Below are 6,269 nucleotides of genomic sequence, written 5' to 3'. Positions count from 1 at the left end.
GCTTTGAAGCTGTTTGAACTGGGCATAATTTAGAAGCTGTGTATCAAATCATGACCCAGTGCCTCCACAGGAGAGTACCGTTTACCCTGAGAACTGTTCAGTTCCACCCAGCAAGTTCCAAGTAAATTGGCGTCTCGTTCCTGCCAGGAGGGGGCTCACATCAAAGCTGTGTTCACTTCCAGGAGTCCATTCTCAGCCCGCTTTCACCAAGCCTGCCTGTTAAGTGCCTTCACTGAGAACCCAGGACAAGTCCACCAGGCCTCCAGGCGGACAGTGACGAGGAAAGCAGTGGGTGAACAGAAGAGCCAGAAGCACCTGAGGCTCTGCTGCCAGGGAGACACGTAGTGCCCGGGAGGCCGGCCTCCAAGCATGCCCTGGGGGTTTGAGCACATTGACAAGGAGGAAGGAAAGGGCTGTTTACTGAGCATCTAGCGTCTGAGGCCCATGGCCAGGCCCCTGTCTATTCCCATGCATCCCCTCAATACCCTCTGCATCAGTAGTAACATGACCCTGCCAGATGCAGCGGGCAGCTGCAGCTCATGTCGTGGACAACCAAGGTCACCTGGCTCGCAAGGGGACGGGGGAGGAGGACTCGGTCCTTGCTTCTCAAGCCTTACACTCATCTCACATTACCCCCGGAATGTCCTAAGCACGAGCACTAAGACGCTTTCACGAGGAGCCTGTGGAACAGGCTTTTCTCTTTCATCACCATGAGGGTGAGAGACTGAGCAGGTGTCAGACACTCGGGGGATAAAGCTGAATCACAACAGCCTGCTGGTCCAAATACAGCGTCTAAGACTGTCCACATGTTTCGGGCAGGAAAGCTTGCTTTAGGCTGGGAGAGTGGAGAGGAGGAAATTAGCGTTCATTAAGAGGTAACAGATCTTCACAGGGCTCCCTAAGTGATGCAGTAGTAAAGAATCCACCTGCCAATGCGAGAGACTCGAGACGTGGGTTCAATCCTTGAATCGGGAAGGTCCCCGGGAGGAGGAAACAGCAACCCACTCCAATGTTCTTGCCTGGAGAATCCCCATGGACAGAGGAGCTGGCAGGCTGCAGTCCATGGGGTTGCAGAGTTGAACACAACTGAGCAACTAAGCGCGCACACACACAATAGATCTTCACAATGAAGAGGATAGACTTTGGAGCCAGATTGCCTGGACTTTTTTTGCTTTTTTTTTTTTTTTTTTATGTGGACCATTTTTGTCTTCACTGAGTTTGTTACAATATTGATTCTGTTTTATGTTGGGCTTTTTTTTTTTTGGCCCCAAGGCATATGTGAGCTTAGTTCCCCAACCAGGGATCAAACCAGCACCTCAGTTTCCTCATCTGTAAAATCAATCACTAATAGTACCTACCTACTAGCGCTATATGAGAAATCAATGAATACATGGAAAGTAACATGTGTACACATATATGACCTGTATTACACATACACATGTCAAATGCTATCAATTACTACAAGTAACTACTGGGTCCCAGGCGTTAAGACTTGGTATCATAAATATACTATTTCAACTGATTCCTGCCTCAGCAATCCTATGAGGCTAGATAAGCTCCACTGTTACAGGAGGAAGTGGACTCAGAGCATGCCTTCACAGTCAGGGAGCGAGTCACGCAGCCCGAGAGGCTAAACAAGTGCTTCTCTCCCCACAAACCTCCCGTAGCCAGCAGTGACCAGGGAACAGACACCCTCGGAACAGCTGCCGTGCATCTGACTTTAGAAAGGGGCCCGCTGCTCCAGCAGGCAGGACAGCGGACGATGCCCGCGGGATACAATGAAGCAGCCTGTCCAGCACGGCCAGCCTGCACCCAGGACTCAGCTGGACTGTCCCCAGTGGCCCCTCTGCAGGAACAGAACAAAGCCTGACCTGACCCTCCAGGTCCAGGTCTGTGGCGCTCTTTGCTCACCAGTGTCTAAAGTGCTTGTGGACAACTCTCAGTTTGCTGTAACAGACCGATTAATGCCTCCTCTCTGGCCCTCTCAAGATTCTCTCAATCTTAAAATGAGCCAGTCAAATAGCATGGAAGCGATTTATTGGAAGCGATTCACAGTAGGGAGTGAAGGGCAAGGTGGACAAAGCCTAGGGGATGGAGGCCAGAGGGACACTGCCCAGCCAGGGGAGGACCCCCACAGACAGACACCACCTTCTTGTGGTCCCCAGAGAGCAAAGACCACCTCCTGGCAAAATAAGACAAATGTTCAGTTTAAGGCTATTATCTCCTTTATTCAAAAAATAAATATTTCACTTTTGAGTCGACATATATTTCAAATCACATGAAGCACAGAGAAGAATTACAGTCCCTTCGGAAATCGTGAACACGTGTAGGAAAGAGTCATGTTCAAAGCAACAGGGATGGGGTAAGAAGCACTGATCCCAACTGATCCGTGACCCAGAGATTCCTCCTCTCACCATGAAGCTGTCGACATATCGATTGGAGAGAAACACACACACACACACACACACATACACACGCGCACGCGCGGCTTTGAAATCTGAAAGGCACATGAAGTGGACCATAAGGTGTATGGCACATTCACTGATAAAACGTTCCCTATTCCCTTCCCGAGAAAAGTGGAGAAACTTTAATCAAGTCACAGACCAGAGAAGTACAGGGGGCCCTGCTCAGAGCTCAGGAAACCCTGCGCACGGAAGCCACTCATCTGCGCCCTCACTCGGCGCTGGCGGGGCGCGTGGCCACGTACACGAACACCACGATGAGCAGCACCACCACGGCCAGCGTGGGCAGCACCACCGTGGTGATCTGCCGCCGCGCCTCCTGCATGGCCAGCTTCCGCTCCTTCTTGTCCCGGGACGTCTCCTTCTTGGGCTTCCCCTTGAGCTGCCGCATCTTCCCGGGCTGCTAGGAGTGCGCGTCTGGAGCCGGTTCCGACGGGAGGGCCACGCCCCTCGGGTCAAGGTGCCGGATCTCCTGCGAGAGAACCACGGTCAAGAACCAACGGAGGGAAAGGGAAAAGGAATCGAGAGGGAAAGGCAAACGCTAAACCAGGAGGAGGATCTGCGAGTCGAGGCCCGGGGGGAAGGACAGAAGAGGCCTAGCCGCGCCTCCGGGCGGCGGGCGGCGGGGACAGGCCGGGGATTTTCTGGGCACTGAGACAGGGCTTCTCAGCCCCACGGCGGCCGGCCAGGCCTGGGCACACATGGACGCCAGTGCCTTCATGGTATGAAGAGAGCGCCGACTGCCGCCTCCACTCAGCGGCTGGGGCACCTTTCTCCCGCCCAAGGCTCCGCGTACTCACCTCATTCTAAACCCACCATCTCCCCAGCCAGGCCCAGCGCCGGACCTCCCACGGCTCCCCTGACCTGGGGCCTGATCGCAGGCCGGGCCGCCTCAGTGGGGCTGCAGAGAGCCCGGGCTCCGCCGCCTCTGCCTCTCGGTGGCTCCCCTTGCCCACCCACCCACACCGCCTGCGTGCCAGGCTCTGCTCGCGGGGCTGAGGAAGGCGTGGCACCCGCGGTCTGTGCTCCGGGGGTGCACCCTGGGCTGCAGGCGGAGTGGAGAGCTGGCGCAGGCAGACGATAACGGGGGACTGGGTGAGGCAGGGCCCTGCCGCCCACTCACCCCATGTCTGTAAAGTCTGTGCCCCAGGGAGGCGCTCTGGGGCTGCGGCTGTGCTGCCGAGGGCCGGGGAAGGAAGGAAACCCGGGGGTGACTCCGTGAAAGTCCCATACCGAGTTTAAAGCAACAGAAACAGGCTGCGGCCGACTTAAGTTGAGAAGGAGTTTAGGCCGTGGCCTTGGGCACCACACGGGATCAAGGAAACAGTGTGACAAGGGGCTTCCCTGGTGGCTCAGGGGTAAAGAACCCACCCGCAGTGCAGGAGACGCAGGTTCGATCCCTGGGTGGGGACGATCCCCTGGAGGAGGGCAGGGCAACCCACTCCAGTATTCTTGCCTGGGGAATCCCATGGACTGAGGAGCCTGGTGGGCTGCGGAGTCGGACACGACTGAGCACTCCGGAGCCAGCGGCCATCCCCAGAGGTCACTGACACCTCAGGTTGCAAGGCAGCCTCGGGCTGGAGCGCTGCCCGGCCGCTGCCTCTGGAGCCGGGTGGTGGGGGGATGGGGGCGAGGAGGGGTGAGGGACCAGACAGGCCGCTGTCACTGCTCTGGAGGATCCCCCAGGGCCCAGCTTTCCTGTGTCACCACGTGCACACGACCAGACAGGCGGAGGCCCAGTACGCCCGCAGCCCAGCCGTCCAACCTCCACAAGCCAGGCGAGCATTTTCTGAGCACAGTGAAGGAGCAGAGGGTGAACAACGCCCATCTTAACATCTGGAGAAGGAAACAGCGGCCCACACCAGTGTTCCTGCCTGGAGAATCCCAGGGACAGAGGAGCCTGGTGGGCTGCCGTCTACGGGGTCGCACAGAGCCAGACACGACTGAAGTCACGCAGCAGCGGCATCGGAAGCTGCTGGGCTCTGGTACAAGCAGGGCCCTTCCGGAGGCAGAGGAGCAGCAGGTGCCAGTATTCCTCCAACAGAGACTTTTGCACCACAGTACTGTGCTCTCAGTTTTTGCCCAGGGCAGCCGGGGGCCTGTCCCCATGCTGGTGAGGAAGATGACAGCTACACCTAAAGGAACGTGTGAAGTGGCAGGACATGGAATGTGAGTTCCCAGCTGGGAAAGGATGCCTTTCTTTTAAGAAAGGAATAATGGCTATTTTCCAAAGCCTGATGGAAATCATATGTCTGCCTAAATGGGGCTGCCCGGAACATTTACTATTTGCTATTGGCTGGCATCATGTCATCCCGCTGCAGTAACATCAGACTCTGCCTGACTGTGGATAATACAAAAAAGATACTGAGGTCTGTCTGGGATGAGAGGAATGGTAACAGACTAGGAGCCCTCTACCACCAACAGGCCACTACTTTTTAGGACCTGACAGGTGTAGGAGCCCCTGGCTTTACAAACCCTCCTTTTCAAATCTTTCAGAGAACTGGCAGGCCAACCTGGGTTCAAACTCAGGATGGATCACTTTCTGGCTGAAGAGTTTGGGGCTTCACAAAGCCTCAGTGTCAGAAGTTCCCAGAGGCTTAAAAAAGCCTCATTCCTGGGCACAGTGCAGGTCTGGCCAGGACTTAGAGGACAAACACAGACTCAGTGGTGGCCTCCCTGCTCTCAGCCACCTGTGCTGTGGGCCTGAAACATGGCCCCGAGCGCGTCTTCGGCCAATGAGGGGGTGGTGGGCAGAGGGAAATGCCTCTGAGCTGACAGCCAGGGAGAAGAGAGGGCGAAGCCTGGGGAAGGGCGGCAGACAGAGGGAGTGGACAGAGCCCGAGGGTGGCGGAAGGGGACGTGGAGCCGGCACCGAGGCCAGGCCACCCAGGGGCTGCTGGACCATGGCTAGGGGTCAGGCTGCTCAGAGCAGCGTAAGGGCCACACACGGGGAGGCGCAAGCTCTGAAAAGCTCTCCAGGCCGGTCCGTGGAGACCTGGGTACAGGGGGATGGGAAGGAAGGTGCTCAGAGCTGTCCAGGGAGGGACAAGGGTAGCTCAGACCTGGTGGGGACGACCGGTGGTGATAAACACAAGGGTAAAAGTGAAAGTTGCTCAGAAGTGTCCAGCTCTTTGCAACCCCATGGACTGTAGCCAGCCAGGCTCCTCTGTCCATGGAATTCTCCAGGCAAAAATACTGGAGTGGGTTGCCATTCCCGTCTCCAGGGGATCTTCCCAACCCAGGGATCGAACCTGGGTCTCCTGCATGGCAGGCAGGTTCTTTACCATCTGAGCCAGCAGGGAAGCCAGTGGTCTTTAATTCAGGGGGTACAACGAACAAGACCTGATAACAGATTAGACATGGCATGAGAGGGGAAGAAAGTCATGGGGAAGACCTCGGGTTTGGAGCTTGAGCTTCTGGGTGGACGGTGATCATGCTCGTGAGGTAAAGGGGAGTCACAGGAAGTGGGGCTGGGTTTGAGAAAGGCCATCAGTGCTCTGCTTGCACCTACCCACACGTGAGGAGGCCTGTCAGACATCAGCATGAAGACACTCAGGAAGTGGGGAGGACATGAGTCCAGAGCCTGGTCTGGGCTGAAGGTCTGCACTGGAAGTCACCAGCGATTGAGGACGTGAGCTCAGCAAGGACAAGGCAGATGCAGAAGAGGGCCCAGCCCAGGCATCTGACAGTTAGCACAGGGAGCATGTGTGTGTGTGTGTCTGTGGGAGTGGGGGGTTTGGGGGGCGGGGGAGTCTATAGAGAAGAGGCGCGTGAAGAAGAGAAAAGACTGTGGAGCCCTGGGGACCA

At 56.5% G+C, this 6,269-nt stretch overlaps 1 non-coding gene across 1 annotated transcript; it reads right to left on the bottom strand.

The window, feature by feature from the left end:
- Positions 1-5,692: 5,692 nt before the first annotated feature.
- Positions 5,693-5,764, bottom strand: TRNAG-GCC (transfer RNA glycine (anticodon GCC)). The gene has a single exon. It is a non-coding gene; the product is annotated as a tRNA-Gly (tRNA).
- Between the last annotated feature and the right edge of the window lie 505 nt (positions 5,765-6,269).

The sequence above is a fragment of the Muntiacus reevesi genome, chromosome 5 (assembly GCF_963930625.1).
Source record: "Muntiacus reevesi chromosome 5, mMunRee1.1, whole genome shotgun sequence".
Taxonomy (NCBI): Eukaryota; Metazoa; Chordata; class Mammalia; order Artiodactyla; family Cervidae; genus Muntiacus; species Muntiacus reevesi.
Note: the sequence above shows the minus strand (reverse complement) of the source record. Positions and strands in the feature narration are given on the sequence as shown.